We start from the raw sequence: 16,336 nt of genomic DNA on the forward strand, positions 1-16,336 counted from the left end.
AGCGCAATGCATACCGCCAAGCCCCTGTGTGCTACCGTTGCGGTATCGCCGGGCACCTGTACCTGTACCACCACCACGTCAGTACAATGCATGCCGCCAAGCCCCTGTGTGCTACCTTGCGGTATCGCCGGGCATATAGCTCGGTTCTGTCGTCGACAGAGAGAGCCGACATCCCCATATCATTCCCCATCAGAGTTTCCGCCAGCGGGCACTGGTCACAATAACGGTCATTGGCCCGCCTATTCCAGGAGTACCTCACGGCGGGGAAATCACCGTGACAGTTCTCCTGCTTCTGACCGTAGTTTGACGCCTCCATCCGGCCGACTGCATCGTTCCTCTTTGCCGGGACGACGCCTGTTATCGCCGCTGCCGCTGGGAAACTAGCCAGCGCGACCGATGGAGGTCACGTCGCGCAACAGGATTTGCCTCAGACGCCTCCGCCAGTTATAATAGCAGGGAACAAGATACGTGTGGAAATAGATGGCTTTTGTACAAGCGCTTTGGTGGACACTGGTGCTACGATATCAGTTATGAGTCTTTCAAAATTCGCATTAGCCGCAAAGTTATGTTTTCTTGGGGCGAATCAACAATTTAAGGTTTCGTGGTGTTGGTGGGGAAGTACTTCATCCTGTCGGAGTATGTGCCGTCAATGTCTTATTGGCAGGAAAGGTGTTCCCAACAGAGTTTCTTGTGCTGCAACGTTGTACCCACGATGTGATTCTCGGTCTTGACTTTCTCCAAGGATGTGGCGCTTTCGTCGACTGTGGAAGCGGTGAACTTTCCGCCAGTAGTGACATTGTTCCTGCCCTCGTCGATGAGGTGCCGCAGGCCGCGAAGGATGCTCTGATTGTTTCCGATTAGCTGACAGTGCCACCATGGCCAATGAGGCCAGTTGCGGTGTTTGCCCCAGAATCTGCCACATCTTTTGACGCCATCGTTGAACCTGCCATCGTTCAATGTGCTAAGAAAGGCATACTCGTCCCTCGTTGTTTGGTATCTGTTGATGAAGGAGCAACCTTTCTGTGGGCACTGAACTGTTCGCCAATGCCGGTTTTGCTCCCTCGAGGAATGAAGCTTGGCGTCTTCGATGATTCCACTGAAGGTTCTGTAGCGGTCCTTAACCACGATAAAAGCGAGAAAGGTACAGTCTCTGCCAAGCGCTGTTGCTCTTACGAGTCGCAGATCCTAGGCATGATTAGCGCCACTTTGCGGTCACACGAGCAGCAGACGTTACGCCATCTGTTGAGGCGACATGCTTCTGTGTTTGACTTTTGCCAAGAGGAGAAGCCACTACCTTTACCGTATTCTCGCGCTCACCATAGGTTTGACACAAGCACTACCCATCCGATCCGACAAAAGCCTTACCGAATGTCGTCATCAGAACAAAAAGTTATTGCCGACCAGGTTCAGTAAATGCTCAAGAAGGGTGTCATTGAAGAGTCATGTAGCTCGTGGGCAGCACCAGTCATCTTGGTTAAGAAGAAAGATGGTGCCTGGCGGTTCTGCGTTGATTACAGAAGACTCAACGCCGTGACCAAAAAAGGTGTATATTCGCTGCCTAGGATTGATGATGTTATTGACTGCTTACACTTGGCTTCATACTTTTCTTCAATAGACCTACAATCAGGACATTTGCAGATACCTATGCACCCTTCAGACAAGAAGACCGCATTCATGATGCCCGGTGGACTGTACCAATTCAATGTGATGCCGTTCGGGCTTTGCAACGCCCCCGCCACTTTTGAAAGGTTTATGGACTCTGTCCTTCGTGGTCTTAAATGGGAGGTGTGCTTATGCTACCTGGATGACGACGTCATTTTTGGGCGTACCTTCGAAGAGCACAACGTCCGTTTAAGCTTTGTTTTGACTGTGTCGGAATGGCTGGCTTGATTTTGAACTCTAAGAAGTGCCGGTTTGGTGAACGACAAGCTTTAGTCCTAGGTCACCTAGTTGACAAAGATGATGTCAGGCCGGATCCCCGCAAAATCGAAACAGTCGGCACATTCAAACCACCCCAGACACTGAAGGAACTTCGCAGCTTCTTGGGCCTATGTTCCTACTTTCGCCGCTTTGTGCCCCGATTCACGGACGTAGTACACCCACTGACGAGCTTGTTGCGAAAAGACAGCCCATTCGAATGGACACCTGATTGTGATGCCGCATTTTCTGAACTGAAACTTCTACTGACATTTAAGCCTATTCATCGTCATTTCGATTCTTCGGTTCCTACAGAAGTGCACAGTGACGCAAGTGGAATTAGCATCGGAGGTGTGCTTGTTCAGCGCCATGATAATGCAGAGCATGTTGTTGCTTATACAAGTCGATCTCTAAGCAAGGTTGAAATGAATTATACGGTGACAGAGCAAGAATGTTTAGCGGCTGTATTCATAATTCAGAGGTTTCGAGGTTACCTCTACGGTCGTCCATTCACGATTGTGACAGACCATCATTCATTATGTTGTCTTGTTACCGTTCGAGACCCTTCTGGCTGCCTTGCTCGATGAGCTTTATGCTTTCAAGAATTTGACTTCAGAATGTCGTACAGAAGTGGACGACGTCATTCGGACGCTGATTGCCTTTCTCGCCTACCTATGACCACGACGGAGGGCAGTGCAGATACCCTCGACATCTGTTTTGCTGTGGTCTCTCACACGTTTCCTGACGCCAATCTTCAAACGAGAAAAACTGAATGATTTATCCTAGGACCCTTTGTTCGTTGACATTCGGAATATCAAAGGCAGTGGTCGCTTTCGCATTCATGATTGACTGTTGTGCAAAACGAATTACTCAGCAACCGGCGCACGTTATTTACTGGTTGTACCTCAAAGTCTTCAATGCGATGTTCTCCGTACTGCGCACGATCATCCAACGTCAGTACACCTTGGGTTCATTCGCGCCCTGCATCGAGTGCAGCAGCGTTTTTACTGGCCTCGAATGCGAGATTTTACGAAACAATACGTCTCGAGCTGCGAGAACTGCCAGCGTCACAAACGACCTACCAGTGCACTGCACGGCCTTCTTCACCCCGTAGAGCCGCCTACTACGCCTTTCGAGCAAGTGGGCATCGACCTATTGGGCCCGCTTCTGCGATCTTCGAACAACAACTGCTGGATAATAGTGTGCGTTGACCACCTTACCAGATACGCCGAAACCGCTGCGATATGATCTTCTACAGCTGATGGCGTTGCTGCCTTTTTGTTGAGCTCCGTTATTCTTCGCCATGGTCCACCTCAAGTAATCATCAGTGACCGTGGTCGCCAATTCATCGCGGACGCTGTGGAAGAATTGCTTCGCCTCTGCACTTCACAGTTCAGACATTCGACACCATACCATCCCCAGACGAATGGTCTTGTAGAACGTACCAATCGAACTCTTACTAACATGCTCACTATGTACGTCGCATCCAATCACAAAAAATGGGATGAGATCTTACCATTTATTACTTACGCATACAATACAGCGAAGCACGAGACCACGGACTTCACGCCCTTCTACCTGCTCTACGCTCGATCACCATGCAGCTTCCTTGATAAAATCCTCCTATTTAAGCTCTATACCGATGAGTCCGTGGCCGAAACATTGTGCCGGGCTGAAAAAGCCAGCCAAATTGCTCGCTTGCGCACACTGGCATCACAAGATCGCTCCAAGCAACGGTACGATCAATGCCATGATGCCATTTCATTCCGCAAGGGTGAATTTGTGTGGTTGTGGACACCCCAACGCAACCTAGTTTATGTCAGAAGTTTTTACCACAGTACACAGGCCCCTACGTCATTGTAGATCACTTGACTGACTTGACGTACGTTGTGGCATGATTGACGGCACCTTCTCGTCGGCCAAATCAAACGCAGTTGATGCACGTGGCTCACCTCAAGAAGTTTCATCCCTCCAGTGATTTAAACTCGCCCAGTGGGCTTCGTCTGTGAACCGGGGATTGCTATGGTATGAGCCGGGCTGTAGTATGTGCCAGGTAGGTAGAAGAGGAAGACGATGTCTGGTGCGGCCTGACGACTCCATCTTTACCGCGACTGCCGAACTTCATCCTCACTCTGTAATTAAATCCACCTATCCTTTAATTCAACCGTAACAATATATATATATATATATATATATATATATATATATATATATATATATATATATATATATATATATATATATATATATATATATATATATATATATATATATATATATATATTTATTTATATATATATATATATATATATATATATATGTGTGTGTGTGTGTATGTATGTATCCCGGGTGACGAGTGAGGTAGGCTTGCCCGCCCACTCACGAAAGAATCGGTACGCCAATGCAGAGAGATCTGTTAGCATTTTTAGTGTTGTATTCAGTGTGTGCATGCTAAGAAATGTTATTGGCAATCTGTATTCCGAGGTATTTATATCATGTTACCTACTCCAGGTTGATGTAATTGATGGCATAGCTGAAAGATTTTGTCGAGTCAGGGCGATGCAATTAATGCGTGATTTAGCATTGATGATGGGATTTTAGAACATAAGCCGTTGCGAGCAGTTGCTTTATATGTTATCCAAGTCAGATTGAAGAATAGAGTTATTGCTGTGTTGGGGGTCAGCGTCCCCGCCGGCCGCTTTCATATCCGTCGGCCGTCTTCTTCTTCTGTTTCGTCGGGACCAGCCAGTCCCCAACACAGCAATAGCGACGAGGATGGGATGATTGTTGTGTTCGGGGCGTCCAAAGTATAGAAGAGCTTTAACCCGGCAGGGCCCAACGCGTTGAGCAGCAGGGACTTGCGACGCTCGGGCTTGCTGGCGTCCTCCCCGGCTGCGTCTGCGTAGGCCTGAAACACCAATTTCTAGTCCGCCCACGGAAGTGGCGGGTCTCCGGGCGAAGGAAGAAATAGGGGAGGTGGAATAGGAGACACCATTTCAAGCAAGAAGAATTGAGAGGTGCAGACGAGAAGAAAATGACGCCAGTACACTGTTTGAAGAAGAAGGCAGAAGCGGCGTAGCTGAATAAAGAATAAATGAAGCGACGCAGCACGCAGCAGCCACCTTGCTGGGAACAAAGAGCGTCTAGGGTTTGCAGGGTAGGTCCGTTAGAAGCAAGAAAAAAACGAACACGGAGAACGAAATGGGTTCTTACACGTCCTCGTCGCCATTGCTGTGTTGGGGGCTGGCTGGTCCCGACGAAGCAGTAGAAGACGGCCGACGGAGATGAACGTGGCCGGCGGAGACGCCAACCAGCCCGAACACGTGGGTTGGCGCGAAGCGCCGAAGAGAAGAACAACAACCGCACTCCACGGCTACCCAACGCACACTCATTTTATTTTACAGTCGCCTTGAAATCCTGGATGCCAGAGCGGCACCCCCTGGCATCCTTACATGTCATTCCGAAACAGAAACCGACAACCCAGAACACGACAATCATCCCCTCCTCGAAAGAAGTTCACCTTTACACTGTTTATATTTATACATTGATCGGTACCAACGTATTATACAAGGTATGTACGTTAGAACACATGAAAATTCAGGGCACAGCACACCGAACTCACATTATGAGTCCTGAAAATGCACTGAAATATGTACAACGGAAGTCCTGAAAATGCACTGAAAAAATGTACACAACTCAGTACAATATTGATTTGGATGTATTGGACCTTTCCGCAGAACAGTAATGTTCACAAACAGTAATGAACAAGAGTTCTACATCACGTAGTCTTCGAACCGACGCGGCTTCTGCCGCTTCCGCTTAAGGCGGGCCCTTTTGGGTGTAGAATCAAGTGTCTCTGCACCTTGGTCACTTGTGCTCTGATGTGACACATCAAGAGCAGTAGAAGATTGTGAAGTCTCTGAACGAGCGTTAAAATTCGTGGTTTCATCAGAGCTCGCAGCATGAGCTTCGAAAGAACTTTGTGGACTGGAGTCCGGTTCAACGGTCTCAGCCGTATTTGAAGGTTCGAAGTGAACCGTACGACTTGGTGTACTTGAACCAGCGACACCAACTGGTAACTCCTCCCCCCTTGAAGAAGAAATGCCTGTACATTGAGGTCACATGTAACAGTCTGATGCATAGTTCAAAGGCGTGGGCGGAAGGTGATGGGGAAGACTTTTAGGTGTTGAAGGCGAATCCGTATGAAAAATAACAAGGCGCGAAGCATTCCAGATGTTACCATCACTTAAGCGAAAAGAAGTGGGGCTAATCTGGCCCAAGTCTTTCTAAGGACCCCGATACTTGGGGCGCTTGCCTGGCACACGAACCTTGACTAGATCGCCAGTGCGAACTTTGGACTGCTTTGCACCTCGACGGGTGTCGACATACTTTTTCATTGCTTGTTGATGAGAAAAAACTCTGGTACGGATTTGATCAGGAGAAGACACTGCTATGTTACGAGGCAAATAGACTATGTGGAGAGCAACTCGCGGTTGCCTACCGTCGAGAAGTTGAGCAGGAGACACTCCAGTGGTGCCTTGTGGTGTGAACCTGTACGAAGCTAAACGTTCAGTCAAGACTTGCTTGAGGGGACGGTGCTCTGATTGGGCGATCTGGATATGTTCCTTCAGAACGCGTTAAAGCGCTCGATTTGCCTATTTGAATGGGGATAGAAAACTGATGACCTCAAGTGCTGAATTCCTCGTTGTGAAAGAAAAGCCTCGAAATGTCAGGACTGAAACTGTGGACCATTGTCCGTAACTATAGCATCAGGAAAACCTTCCCACCTGAAGATTGAAGACAGAAACTCAATGATGACCTCAGAAGTAACCGTATGTGTGAAACAAAGCTCTTGCCATTTGGAATGGTAGTCGATGAGAGAAACAATGAACCGGGCATTTTGCGGAACATTATGCGAAGGACCGATGATGTCCATGCTGAGTTTCTGCCAAGGCCGATCAGGCCACTGGACTGGCTGCAACGGAGAAAATGCAGGTTTGGCAGACTTGTCAGCTGCCTGACATATATGGCAGTTGTAAACTGCATGCTCGACCTGCTTGTCTAAGGCTGGCCACCAGTACCTGCCTCGGAGATTCTATTTGGTGCGGACAATGCCTGGATGGGCCTCGTGGGCAAGCTGTATAAGCTTGTTACGGAAAGAAGCAGGGGGAATCACGCGTTCATCGCGGAAAAGCAAGTCCTCGACACAAGACAGTTCCTGTCGGACTGCCAAGTAAGGCAAGAATTCAGAAGCAAGAGCACATTTGGAAGACCATCCTTCACGTAAATATTTGAGAACTTGAGACCAAGTGGAATCTGCAGCTGTAGCTGCCTGAAGCTCAGCTTTAGTAATGCAGAAAGTAACTAATGAAACAACTTTCTCATCCCGCTCTTCAGTAACCAGTATCTGAAGAGGAAGGCGCGACAGTGCATCAACAACCACGTTATTAGAACCTTTACAATATTGAACACTGAAATTATAATACATGAGTTTGGCACAACAACGGGAAATGCGAATGGGGCGGCGGCCTTCGGATCCTGCAGAAAGAAGAGCAACTAGTGCTTCGTGATCTGTACGTAATGTGAAGTGCCGGCCCCACAAGTAAACATGCCATTTCTCACAGGCAAAAAGACACGCGAGAGCTTCACGCTCTCCTACTGAATATCTGCGTTCAGCAGGGGTCAATGTACGAGATGCAAAAGCGATAGTGATCAGCTGATCACCTCTGAGTTGTTGAAACACTGCTCCCATTCCAACATCGGACGCATCCGTCGTGAGGACGATGGGAATATTCTCATTGAAAATACTAACGGCTGGCTTTGAGGCCAGTATTGACTTAACTCAAATGAAGCTCTGCTCAGCTTCAGCTGACCAGTTAAAAGGCTGTGCTTGTCGAAGTAGAGTACGCAGTGATTCAACAACATCAGCATAGTGAGGAACAAACTTGGCATAATAACCAACAAGACCTAAAAAAGATTGCAAGGTTTTGGCATCAGTAGGCCGTGGGGCATTGACAATGGCCTGAACTTTAGATTCAACAGGTGTCAAGCCGCGGGAACTGACATTGTGTCCTAGAAATTGTAACTCATTCACAGAAAAAATGCACTTGCTATTAAGTCTCATACCACATTCACTGATGCGGTTGAGAACAGTATGCAAGTTAGCATTGTGCTTTTCGTGAGTACGTCCCCACACCAAAATGTTATCCAAGTAACAAAGGGCGCCATTACAACCCTTAAGAATAATTGACATCATTTTCTGAAACACTGCAGGGGCATATGCAAGCCCGAAACACACGCGGCGAAACCGAAACAAGCCTTCGTGCGATAGAAATGTGGTTAAGTCTCTACTGCACTCATAAAGTTCAACTTTGTGATAAGCGGACGCGAGGTCCAGCTTGGAGAAACATACTGCTCCGGAGAGCTGATGAAGCAATTCTTCAATTTGAGGAAGTGGAAAACCGTCTACGACGATCGCCTTGTTCGGTTCTCGTAAGTCGACGCATAGTCGATGGGATCCATCTTTTTTCTTGACGACGACCAGTGGAGAAACCCAGTCGGAAGCAGAGACAGGCTCGATGATTCCGCTGGCTTGAAGGCGAGACAGTTCCGCAGAGACTTGCTCACGGAGAAGAAGAGGAATGCGGTGCAGCTTGGCACGCACAGGGCACACACCTGGTCGACGCATCACTCTATGCACAAAACCGCGCACACAACCCAGTTCACGGGTGAACAGGTGGTGGAATTCAGAAGGCGCGTTGGCTGGCAGATCATCTTGGACGTCGACTTGAGCACACGTCATAGACGCACCGACGATGTTGATAAACAAAGCCCTGATGGCATCATGTCCCAAAAGCAAGCTGCCATTGGCAGTTACATAAAAAGTGATGGAAGCAGTGCGACTGCGATAGGAGACGTGAGCTGTAAAATGACCTAAATTATCAATCGTTTCCTTGGAATATGTCTGTAGAACGACGTGTGAAGGCAAAAGCCGAATGTTGGAAAAATTACTATAAAAGTCAGTGGCACTGATTAAAGAGACTGAGGCACCAGTGTCCACGAGAAATGACAAGGGAACACGGCCCACTGAAGCTACGATGCTGGGCTCGGACGTAGTGTGGAGGGCATGCACATTTAAAACAGTGACCATATTGGTCTGTGCAGTGCTCGAAGGAACGGACGAAGAAACTGGTTCAGGAAGATTTGCTGGACGGAAATTGCATACGGACTGAAAATGTCCGATTTTTCCGCACGCAAGACAAGTGCGGTTTCTCGCGGGACACTGCGCAAAATTGGCTAAATGCCGAGCCGATCCACAACGAAAGCAATGCGCGGTTGCACTTAGAGAAGAAAATTGCGAACGCGAGTTAGGAGCTCGGTGCTGTTCCTGAAAACCAAAATTTGGCGGAATGGGGTTGCCATATTGCCGGCTTCCTTGCCTCCGCGACGCAGAGAGGCCACCATGTTGGCCGCCACGGAAGGACTGTGCAGGCGGGCGTCCATGTTGGCCGCCGCGCCGAGACGAAGATGAAGGGCCGCCATGTTGACGCGTCCCGTGAAACAAAGAGCCGCCGCCTTGGCCCCCGCAGCAGAAAGTTGCTGCACTGGATGCGGAGCGAATTGCTCCAACTGGGAGCGAATAAGCTCGTCCTCTCGCGCAATCGAGAGGGCTTCGGATAATGAAATCGAGGACAGACAGACAGACAAAGAACTTTATTCAGGTCCTGAGGAACTGCGTAGTAACGGCCCCGTTTAGGGGGAATCCGTAGCAGTCGCGGGCCGCTCCCACGTAGGGACCGGAAGACCGTGGTCCTCCGCCCTCTCGCAGGCCCTCTGGACAGCCCGAAGTTGAACCAGGAGGTCGCCGCTGTGAAGGGCTTCCTCCCAGTCCTCTTCTTTGTTGAACTCTGCGTCACGTAACGCAGGACATTGCCAGAGCATATGAGGTAATGAGCAATACGCCTCACCGCAGTCTGGACAATGCGGCTCGATGTTGGGCGAAAAATGGCTGAACCTGCCACGCGAAGGGAAAGACCCCGTTTGGAGCATCCTGTAGGCCGATGATTGCGGTCGCGTAAGTTTAGGATGAGGAAGTGGAAAAGTCCTCCGAGATAGATGATAATGAGTCATGATCTCGTGGAAAGTGAGTAGCGAGTCCCTGTATCTTCCGGCGTCCCCGCCTGCGAATCCGCCGGGACCGCCGCGGTGAGCGATACCTCGCGCACGGTCATGGGCAAACTCATTGGCGTTGGGGACATCAGGATGTACGTTGGGCCCCATGTGGGCCGGGAACCATGTTATGGTGTGAAACCCGGCAGCCCCCTCACAGCCGAGGATGGCCACTGCCTCACGCGAGATCGAGCCCGAGGCGAAAGCCCTAGCTGCGGAACGCGAATCTGTAAAGACATTAGGACGCGATGGGTCCTTCATTGCTATGGCGATGGCGATTTGCTCAGCCACCATTGCCGAAACCTTTCTAACCGAGGCAGAGCATAGGAGTGTGCCACTATGATCGACCGAGACCACTGCGAAGCGATCCGAACGCCCGTACTGGGCTGCATCGACAAAGGTCGCGAGATGCGGTCTGTTTGCAACTGATTTTAATAAGGAACGGGCCCGAGCTATGCGGCGTCCTACATTGTATTGTGGGTGGACATTTCTTGGAAGTGGAGCTACCGAAAACGCGCCTCTGATTGAGGGTGGTTGTGTTACATTACGCTGGTTAGTCGCCGTAGGACCGCAGCCTATGGATTCCAGGATGCGCCTACCAGCCCTCGAGGACGATAGTCGCACGACCTGAGCCATGTGCTGGGCCTCTATCACCTCCGAGAGGGAGTTATGCATGCCCAATTGTAGGAGCTTCTCGGTGCTAGTGTGGATAGGCAAGCCTAGAACTCGCTTTATGCTTTTGTGCAGTAGTGTATCAATTCTTGCCTCTTCTCTTTTGGACCAGCGCAATGCCGAAGCGACATAATTAATGTGGCTCATGAGAAATGCATGATAGAGCCGAAGGAGATTGCTCTCGCTCAGCCCACCCCTGCGGTTCGAGACCCTGAGTATGAGCCTAAGCATGTTCTCCGTCTTGGAGGTGATGCGGGCTATAGTTCGTGAGTTGCCCCCCTTGGACTCTAGCAGGAGTCCGAGGACCCTGATGGAGTCCACCCTGGGTATTCTCTGCCCATCCCGTGTGTATAAAGCTATGGGAATCTGTTCTAAAGGAGTGAGGTTCCTCAGTCCTTGTCGGCTGGGTCTGTATAGTAGTAACTCAGACTTTGCCGATGACAGGCTCAGGCCCGAACCGACTAGAAAGTTCTCCGTGATGTCTAATGCCTCTTGGAGCGCCTGCTCTACCCCGGCGTCGGACCCTCCCATGCACCACACGGTGATATCGTCCGCATAGAGAGCATGGTTAACCCCGCGCACCGTAGCGAGTCGCTCCGAGAGGCCCTTCATGGCAATATTGAAGAGTAGAGGAGAGATAACTGCCCCCTGTGGGGTGCCTCTCGCTCCCAAGGTAAATTCCGTGGATTGGATTTGACCAATCCTAATGGTAGCCCTGCGATCCCTGAGAAAAGACCTAACGTATGCGTGGAACCGTTGCCCTAGACCCATAACCGAAATTGCCTCAAGCACAAACTTGTGCGAGATATTATCAAAAGTTTTAGCTAGGTCTAGAGCTAGTATGCCTCTAGTATCCCTGGTGTTGTTGTCAATGATTTGTCTTTTGATAATGAGCATCACGTCCTGTGTGGATAGTGCAGATCTGAATCCTACCATATTGTGTGGAAATAGCTCTCTGCTTTCTATGTACTCGGATACCCGATGGTGAATCGCATGTTCGGCCACCTTACCTACGCAGGACGTAAGCGAGATGGGTCGCATGTTCTCCAAAGCCAGAGGTTTGCCTGGCTTTGGGATAAGCGCTACCGAAGCTGTCTTCCAGGATTCGGGGACGTGCCCCGTCTCCCAGATATTGTTGACTTCCTCGGTAAGCTTCTCGATGGATTTGCCATCCAAGTTACGTAAGAGCTTATTTGAGATTCCATCCGGTCCCGGTGCAGAGCGTCCGTTGAGCTCGTGGAGGACCTTACAGATTTCTGGTTCAGTGAAAGGTGCGTCCAGCTCCGCCACCATTCCACCCCTGTAATGCGGATAGTCCGCATCGCCGGAAGGGCCCGGCGGAAGATAGCTGTCCGCTAACCTCTTCAGGAGGGCCTTTTCGGACACTCCCTTCGCTTTTTGGTTGTGAACGATTCTGTCGATAGCCAATCGCTGATTTCCCTTCGACTGTGACTCATCAAGTAATTGTTTGAGGAGGTTCCATTTGGCCCCCACTCTCATCTGTCCGTCAACCGAAGAACATACTTCATTCCACTGCTGTTTGGAGAGTTCAATAGAGTAGGCTTCGATCTCGCGATTGAGTTGCGCAATTTTCTTTCGAAGTCGGCGATTGAGCCTTTGCGTCCTCCACCGGGACAGGATGGAATTCTTAGCCTCTAAGAGATGCGCGAGGTGTGCATCCATCCGATCAACTTTCAGGTTCGTTTTGACAACCTTGGTCGCAGCATTAGCATCCGCCTTGAGCCTTGCAAAGAGGCTGTCTAAGTTGTCGTATTCATCCCGGTCCTCCTTCCGCAATTTACGAAAGGCATCCCAGTCCGTTACTTTAAATTCCCTGGGGGGAGCTGCATTGACTGCTAGGGTAATAGCCACTATGAAGTGGTCACTACCTAGATTCTCTTGCAAATTTTGCCACCCTGCTCCGGCGACGTTCTTGACGAAAGCCAAGTCTGGAGTAGTGTCTCGGACCACCGATGTGCCAATTCTTGTCGGGTATTGCGGGTCCGTAATCAATTCAAGAGAACAGCTAGATACGGCCTTTAGGAGGTTGTTGCCTTTGGGGGACTGCCTGGCGTATCCCCAAGCGTCGTGCGGAGCATTAAAGTCTCCCGCTACCACGATGGGGGCCCCCCTGGCCAGAGCCACCGCTTTTGCCATGATCGAAGCGAACCCCTGCCGCTTGTCCGACGGCGAGCTGTACACATTCAGGAAGAATACGCTGTTCTTGAGCCAGCTGTTGGGGATTATTTCAAGGATAATGACCTCAGCCTTGCTGTTGCCAAGCTGTAGTTTGTGTTCTTGAAAGGAGCGCTTTTTTGCGACCAAGGTTGCCAAACCGCGCTTCCCTTGCTCGCGCACCGAGACGACTCGATAGCCCGGGAAAGTTAGCGCATCACCGAGAGTTTCCTGTAACATAATTACGTGCGGTTTGACCGCCTGAGAAGCAATAAAGTGCAGCAGTGGAGCCCTGCGCCTTTTGAAACTGGCACAGTTCCACTGCCACACGACCAGTTCATTAGTGTTGCCCGCCATAATTACTGTTCTGAGACAGCCAATCTCCTGTCGGGTTGACTGTTACCGCGCCTGCAGGCGACTGTGCCCTGTTCGGGCCTATCGGAGGCGAGCTACCCGTAGCTAGCGCTGCCTGTGTACCTTCAAGAGACGACACCCTTTTCAGTAGGGTAGTCATGCTATCAGCCAGTTGTTTAATCGATTGCTGCATGCTTTCGAGAGCCTTGCTGTTGGATTCTGTCTCCATAGCATCCCACTCCCCTTGGGGGGGTGAGGCCCTACGTTTTCCCGAGCGCGCCTGCACGTCCTCTGGTGGGGGAATCTGTTGTCTCTCACCCTGCGAGGAGTAATGTTTGCGGAACGACTCGAGGTCAGCCCTCAGCTGTTGAATCTCTGCCTTAAGGCAAGCATTCTCTTGGATCAACTTAGCTACCCTGGGGTCTTCCCTATGCTCTGGCAATGGTACCCGCGTTACCTCTGGTGGCGGCGCCGCTGGCTTCGGCTTGGCTCGATCCGCCCAGGTAGGTACTTTCTGGATTCGTGCCCGGGAGCAAGAGCGCCCTTTGGTGCGAGCGCGGCCCCTGGAGCGGTAGCGCCGGCGGCCAGCCGGCGTGACGGAACGCCCCTGCCTGGGAGCGCTTGCCACGCTGGAATCCCTTGACTTGTCCTCTTCGACCAGCTGTTGCTGAGACTTTTTGACGCGCTTTCGGCGCCGTCGTCTTCTCCGTCGCACGACGTAAGGAACTTGAAAGCGTTCTTTGCACGTTCTGTCCGCCGTCGGATGTGGGCCTCCACAAAGGGCACATTTCGGCGAGCACTGGTGATCGTCGGGTGGAGACACGAGCCCACAGCTCCTGCACACCCTCTTGTTGGGGTTGGGGCAAACATCGGCCCTGTGACCAAGTCCTCCACACGCGTAGCACACGTCGGTTTGGCGCTTGTAGAGCGTGCAGCACAGCATGCTGACGCCGCATATGACATAATTTGGTACCTTCATGCCGTCGAAAAGCACTACCACAGTAGTGGTGTTCTTGATCCTTTTGGCTTCTAGGGCCTTCGGATTTCGCTGGTTGACGATCATCGTTTGGAGCTGGGCCTCGCTGATGTCAGTGTCCACTCCTCGTATGACTCCTTTACAGGTGTTATCGGGGGCCGCGACATATGCCGCCACATGGTACATTCCTTCGCTTATCCGAATCTGTTAGATCGCGGCGTAGGTGTTTGCGTTCTTCTGCTCCGGTGTGGAGACTACGAGAATGTTCTGGGCGATGTTTGGGCAAACGATGTCCCCTTCCGTCTCTGCCGGGGCAAGAGCAGCCGCCATGGCAATAGCCTGTGCGAGCCTAATTTGGCTTACTTTTCTGACGTCAAGTCCGTCCCTCGGCCTGACGATAATTCGTATGTGGTCCCTCGGCAGCCGGGGGAGCCTCGATGCAGCTGCGAGGCGCTTCATTGCACCTTGCGGGGCTGCCGTGCGGCGGCCTCCCTTCGAGCCCACATGTGATGCGTTGCCCGCGGAAACTGGCGTTTCTACACGAGCTTTCTTGTTCCTGCCCAGAGCTGTCGTCCAACCCGGGCGATTGGCTTCTTCGTGAGAGATTTCCTCTCCTTCCACCATCGCTACTTCGGGCATGTTGCCCCTTTTCTCCCGCCTCTCGCCGTCGACGCTAGGCTAAGCCCGGTAGGGTTAGCCGAGCCGCGGCGCGTTCCACAAGAAAAGTTCCAATAATTCAGCAAAAGGACCACTCACCGAAAAAAGTCTGGTGTCGACGTGATCCTCAGAAGAAACTGCGTCGAATGAAACGCAGCTCGAGCACAGGCACCACAAAAATCTTAACGAAAACATTAACAGAAACGGGAGCCGATCTTCTCGCGTCCGCACTGGTCGGCGCCCCCTGCGTCTCTCACTGAAATCGAGGAGTCTTTTAAGTGTGAATACACTTTATAAGCGACCCCAAACCCTCCACCGCCGTTGGCGGCGTCCGCAGTCTTCTCTCTATCTCTAAAAGAAAGAGGACTTGAGGGGCCGCAGCGCGACGCTCTACCGAATAAGCCACGGACGCGACGCTGATATCGGTGTCAGTAACGCGCCTTATACCCCCTCCCCCTTCGCTCGCTCCTCCGCTCTCCTCGCTCGCTGCAGCTGCGCGCGCACCCCTCTCTCTCGCGCGCCCGCCTTCTCTCTCAGTCTCCCGTCGAGAGCGGGTCGTGAGGGGGAGTAAAGTTAAAATCCGTTGGCATTCGCCAGTGAGTTAACGAAAACTCCCACGTGTGATGAAATTGCGGTTCCCAGGAACCATTACACCATAAAGGCACCATAGTGTGATTAATAAATATAATAGTGCGAATTAATAAATACCCCTCATAGCATCACCCCGTGTATTCGCACTTAACCATGTTCACCCTCGGGGAAATGCTTGGGAGTTTTTTGAAGCATGCGGCAGCGGACGTTTTCTCTTCCCTCACTACCTTATTGGCTTTAGGCCAGGCCTCTGTACGCAGGATGCTATGAAAATCATTAAGTGTCAAATTTTAGATAATCATACCAGAGACACCAGGGCGATCCTAGGCTTGGATTTAAAAAAAGCGTTTGATAATGTCCGCCATGATTCTATTTTAGATGCGATCTCAAGTCTCAACCTAGGTTCCTCATTTCATGCGTTTGTCAGATCCTTCCTGTGTGGTCGAAAAGCCATACTTAAAGTTGGAGATCTAGAATCGGATGTGCAAGCGCTGGGAAATAGGGGCACCCCGCAGGGATCTGTTCTATCACCCTTACTTTTTAACATCGTCATGGCTGGTCTCTCGAGGCAGCTTTCTGGAATTTCAGATGTTGGTCATACAATTTATGCCGATGATATCACCATTTGGTGTAGAGGAGGAAGTGATGGCACTGTAGAGGCGGCCCTGCAAGAGGCCATCGACACTACCGAGAGTTTTCTGGAAGACACAGGCCTTTCTTGCTCTCCGGAAAAGTCTGAGCTTCTCCTCTATAAACCGGTCAGGAGGGGCCGTCGACCGCGAGGCTGGGTGCCGCCCCTAGAAAATGACATCCACTTACGTACCA

Source organism: Rhipicephalus microplus, chromosome 5, assembly GCF_043290135.1.
Source record: "Rhipicephalus microplus isolate Deutch F79 chromosome 5, USDA_Rmic, whole genome shotgun sequence".
Taxonomy (NCBI): domain Eukaryota; kingdom Metazoa; phylum Arthropoda; class Arachnida; order Ixodida; family Ixodidae; genus Rhipicephalus; species Rhipicephalus microplus.